The sequence below is a fragment of the Halichoerus grypus genome, chromosome 3, assembly GCF_964656455.1.
Source record: "Halichoerus grypus chromosome 3, mHalGry1.hap1.1, whole genome shotgun sequence".
Classification (NCBI taxonomy): Eukaryota; Metazoa; Chordata; class Mammalia; order Carnivora; family Phocidae; genus Halichoerus; species Halichoerus grypus.
The window spans coordinates 81,409,108-81,414,971 of NC_135714.1; positions in this window are offsets into that span (position 1 = coordinate 81,409,108).

Here is a 5,864-nt window from a genome sequence, read left to right on the forward strand (position 1 = left end):
TCTAAAATAAATCTAATTTCTTTGCTGTTCCAAAGTTCCTCTCACACCCATTCACAAGGTTTCGTCTCTATTATTCCATACATCTATTCTTACTTCATAGAATTTGAAGTGCTACAATCATATCCCTTCATTTTCTATCTATGGAATTAATAATCAAAATTCTCAGTACCTTTTTGCAGCAAATGTACAATGTATGCTTTTCTAGTAAAGCTATGGATTCCTGCTTTCTACATGAAAAAGAGATTCTGAGCAATATTAAAACCATTACAGGCTTCATAGGATGCTAAAGATAAACAGTAATAGATTTCTTAATTTTCAAAGATTGAGCCGTATTCTAAACCTGACAAAAGAGAGATTATAAACCCTGTATTTTTCAAAATATGGCCTGGAAAAGTCTTGTAGTGATTTTAAGCATCCAATGGGGCAAACTGTAGCTTCTAACCTCTTCTGTCCCCAGTAAGCCCCTGAGCTAATCCTGTCCTTTTGAACAGGACTGCTGCTTTCCTGCCCACCTTGTGACTCACAAGATTAGAGACCATGCCTTCCTTAAAGTCCCTTCCATCAAGAGTCTATGAATGTTGCTCATGCTGGGTCAGGAACTGACCACAAAATACTTAAGCTGTCATTGGTGTAAGATTCCTTGTTGGAATATTTTTGGAGTTCAAGGAGATGTATTTTCAAGCAGCAATTCAGTCTGCTTTTTAGTTTCTAAAGGATTTCTAGGAATCAAGGTTATCAAGAGACTGCCCTAACAGTTGAAGCTTCAATTACATTTTATTCTTCAACTTGATTTCAATGGCTTCCAAAAAGTATTCGCCAAGTGAGGCCGTGGTGGGAAGCAAAAGAGATGCATAATGTCAGCCCTAAAAATGCTTGCCTTCTGGTAGAGAAGATCAAATTAACATCTTTAAAACAGCGAGAAGCCAAAAAATGCAAATTGGGTGGTACTGATCAGAAGTGCAGGAGTGGTTCAGAGAAAGGAGAGCAGAGTGGTCTGTAGGAATCACAAAAAGCCTCAGGAAAGAGGCAGTGTGTCAGACTGAAATTTAGGGGAGACTAGGATTAGGGTTGTCAGAGGAGGAAGGGGGTGCTGTGTAGTCAAGAGAAATAGCATAAGCTCAAGCACGGACATCTTTCCTGAGGAATTCTAGGTGGAGGATAAAAATCTTCAACCTCCAGCCTTTTCCTCCCTTCCTCCAAAATGCATGATTGCCTGGCGCTCATGGGGTTTTAAAAGCACCCCAAGACCAAAGCCCATGTGCATCAGGTGAGAAGGCATGTAGAAGTCTATTCCTAGAATAAGAAGTGAGTAGTCTCTTGGTTTCTCCACTACATTTTGAAGACTATAAATGAGCAAATGTCAGATTCAAATAGATCCCTCAAGAAGGATCATTTTAGTTGACTGTTTGGGACTGGAAGCCTGTCTGGGCACGTACAAGCACACAGATATCAGTTACCTTTGGTTACCGAGGAGAGGAGGAGCAGGTGTCTAAACAAAGCTGCTGCTAGCCAAACTGATTTAAAATGATACTGTGCTCCTCCACAGCCCCGGGGATTAGTGAGCGTGCAGCAGGCCCAAGATCACCTTCCTTTATGGATGGCTTTTGAGGACACCTGTACTTAATTAACTGTCACAGTCAATGGCTACATCTGAAGCTGCCATTTTGTCCTGAAAGGATCACAAAGTTATAATAGCATAACACTGTTGAGCTTAGAACCTGGAGAGAGTGACTCCAGGTTGTTGGCCCCAGGCTCAGTGACTTCTGGAATGTTCCTGAGTCTCTCTGAGATCCAATTTAACTCTAAGTAAGTTAGGCAAAGATGCAACTTACTATTATTCTTTCTTATTTCTGCGCTATTACTTTTCCTATTTGCCAGAACACATTTCCTGAGCACTTACTCCGTGCAAGGCTCTCTGCCAAATGTTTGAGAAAAGAAGGGAAACACAGAGATGAGTGAGGCAATTGATGTCCTCAAACAGTGTGAAATCTCCTTTGGTAGCTCAGTGCGGTAGAGTAAGGCTGAAATCGTAAGAGGGTACAGAATATACCAAGGGGAGGCAGGGCAGGGAGCGATTAATTTGGAGGGAAAGTTTCTGTGATGACTCCTCAGAGGTATTTTTTGACTTGTGTTTTGCAGAATAGACAATACATACCCTAATTGGGAAAAGAAACATTGCATGATAACGGGAGTGTAAACAAAGGCACAAAATATGAAAATGCATGATGTATTTGGAAAATGATCAGGAGCCCAGTGTGGATGGAGGGGATATAATGAAAAATATGTTTTGTTTTGTTTTATTTTTATTTTTGTTTTATTTTATTTAATTAGTTTATTTATTGAGAGGGAGAGAGAGAGAGAGAGAGCATAAGGAGGCGTTGGGCAGAGGCAGAGGGAAAGAGAGAGAATTTTAAGCAGGTTCCATGCCCAGCGTGGAGCCTGATGCAGGGCTTGATCTCATGACGCTGAAATCATGACCTGAGACAAAATCAGGAGTCAGACTCTCAATTGACTGAGCCATCAGACACCCTGAAAAATATGTTTTAAAAGGTAGGTTGAAGCCAGATGATGGAGAAGTTGAGTGCCAGGCTAAGAAGATATAATTTTATTTTCTAGATACAATAATACAGAGTTACTGAAAGTTTTGAGCAGAAGGATATAGCATGACCATATGTAAGTATTAGTATGTGAAGGGTGGCAGACTATGCCACTCCAAAATATACTATTTTGGCATAAGGATTATTTTGAGTGGAAAGCAATTGAGAAGAAGCAGATATAAGAATAGCTCCCTACATCCCCCTGTTTGCCTAAAAGCGGGACATAAATTTGTAAAGGTGTCCCCTTCCTTCTCTACCAGAAATAACAGAAGTTAAACACTGGAGACAACTCTAGCCTTTACCTGCCCAAAGAAATCTACAAAGAGGAATCTACATAACAAAACTTGCTGAAACTAGCCCTTAGGTACTATTACTTTCCCCGTATATTTACCTTCCCACAATTTGCCACTCCTAGAGGCTCAAAGTCTTTTTCTTCTGTCTTGTCATTTCTCTAAAAAATTGTTCTTTGTTAAGCTTTATAAGCCCAAGTTCTAACCACTCTTTTGAGTTATTCACCACTGGATGCTCCCATGTGTGTGCACAATGCATTTGTTATTAAAATTCTGTTTGTTTTTCTATTATTGATCTGTCTTTGTCAGTCCAATTTATGGGGCCCCAGCCAACAAAGCTAAGATGGGTAGAAAGAAAATAATTTTTCCCTTCCCTACCTGTGCTACGAGGGTCATGATGGATGGATTCAAGATAAAAAAGGCCAGTGAGGACCAGCAATCACCATATTTCTAGAATGAGATGACAGAGGCCTGAGAGAGAGTGAGAGAGAGTGAGAATGGCCACAAGGGGCAGATTCAGTATGCAGGCCGAGGTACAGGGAAGAATAGAGGCTGGCTCCAAATTTAGCTTCAGTTGGTATTTGCATGTCATCTTCTACCACACTTTCTATGAACATCCATCTCATGGACTAGGACTTGGACCTATTTCTATTCACAAAGAAACTTAAGTTTACAGACCTTCTAGATCTTCCCAGACCACAATTAGCTCTGAATGGACTAAGACTGGCAAAGGATCTGATTTCAAATCCGGTAGCTGGACGGTAGAGATACTTTCAAATGAGAAAGAGGAAACAAGAACCAATTTGTGAAGAAAGAGATGATGTTCAGCTGCCTGGTGTAGAGATGGCCCCACAGTAATTAAGAATGTTCATAGCATTTGACAGAGATGACGACTGCTGTTTCAGATATTTGTGAACATTTAGGGTAATCTTTGGTTGTTTTTCTTCATTTGTTTCTTTGGAAATTAACCTTTGAGGAAACATAAGTTTCAGTTCTAATGAATCTTCCACATTGAAGACAAGATAGAAAATACTCTCAGAGACTGAATCTCTTCTAGAAAACTTCATCAGCATCAAGATAAACATTACAGGAAATCTTGTAACAGACCTATGAAGGTCACAACCTTGTCTTTTAAGGGGGAGACCAGGCCTTTGATATGATAGTGCAGGATGAAGATCATTTATTTTACTTTCATCTATTAAGGCCCTTATTTACATAAGCTATTGCTTTTGGCCTATTACAACAGCTTACGCTTTCCTGAATCCAACCCCAGAACATCCTCTTTTCCAAAGATTCTGAGGAGGGGGGACTTCACTTGAGATCTTGGATGCTCCAAAGAGGCAGCACCCCAAGAGCACACCTCTGCCCTGGGCAACCTGCATGCCTTGCCTCAGGAACAGAAGGGACAGCCAGCATTTTCTCCAAAAAGCTTATTCAGGAGTCTGGAAGTGAAACAGTTCAATGGAAAATGTGTTGCAGAGCTTCCAATTCCTCTGAAAGTAAACCTAATGCCCTCATGTACCTCCAGAGTAATTATTAAAGTCTTTATCTGTTGAAAACTTTAAAGAGATTCTGAAAATTAAGAATTAATACATTTAAATGCTCTTGATCTCTTCTTGAACATCTTGATCATCTTGAACAATTTAGGTTATAACACTTGCTTTTAGTGCCTCTAAAACACTTGTGAAACATAATTTTTAAAAAGATTTTATTTACTTATTTCAGAGAGAGAGAGGGCACAAGTGGGAGGGGCAGAGAGAGAAGGAGAGAAAGTCCCAAGCAGACTGAGCATGAATCCTGACGCAGGGCTCAATCTCAGGACCCTGATATCATGACCTGAGCCTAAACCAAGAGTTGGACGCTTAACTGACTCTGCCACCCAGGTGCCCTTGAAACATAATTTTGAATACATTGTTGAATGACAAAAATAAAAATATAAAGCAAATTTGGTTCCACGGATGTGGGAATTTTGATGGGTTCATTCATAGTTATACTTTAGCAGTGTGTTGACCCAAATTAACATTTTATGATACTTGTTACCGGCCAAAAAGTATTCACAGCCTAGGATTCTTGAGCAATCGTGAGTGAATTCTTGAACAAAGTGGTTCTTGTTGTTTCCTCTTTCTCATTTGAAAGTATCTCTACTGTCCAGCTACTGGATTTGAAATCAGATCCTTTGCCAGTCGTGTCCATTCATAGCTAATTGTGGTCTGGGAAGATCTAGAAGGTCTGTAAATTTAAGTTTCTTTGTGAATAGAAATAGGTCTAAGTCCTAGTCCATGAGATGGATGTGTGTGCTTGAGGTTTGCCTCTACTTACAAAAGAAAACTTGCATAAATTTGCCATTAGGGAGACAATTCTATTTTTTATCCAAAAATAGAACTTGAGTCCTGTGCTACGCTATCACCTTACACTTTGTGGAAGAAGAAAACATCATCTGGAAGGGGAAATATGCGTAGGAAATTCACTATGACTCTCTTTGATTTGGAGGCGGTTTCCACAAAGCTGATATGTTTGTGTGTGTGTGTGTGGCTGTTTCTCTCACAAAAGAAATGAACAAATATATAACAAAGAAGATGTTCTAACAAGACTGAGTTTTATCCCTGTGCTTGGATAAAAACTTTCCAAGCTAGGGGAAACAATCGGATTCTTTGTAAAAATGCCTTCTGGCCACTAACGAGAATGATGTTAGGTAATTATAGCTGGCTGTGATGCAAATTCTCATGATGCAGGCTCAATATGGCACTAGGAATGGAAAGTCCAGACTCTTTCTCAGAGCCATGGACTCCATCTCCGGTTAAATCCTCTCTGCCGCAGGCCTCCTTCTGGCTCATTCTCTACCCATGGCCTCTCATGCTAAACCTTTGTCTACGTCTGACAGCTCCACCAGGCCCTACATTCAGTGGAAAAATACCATCTGCACATGTTATTTCCCATCCTCCATGGCTGGAAGACACTGATGACATGTAGTCCTCCA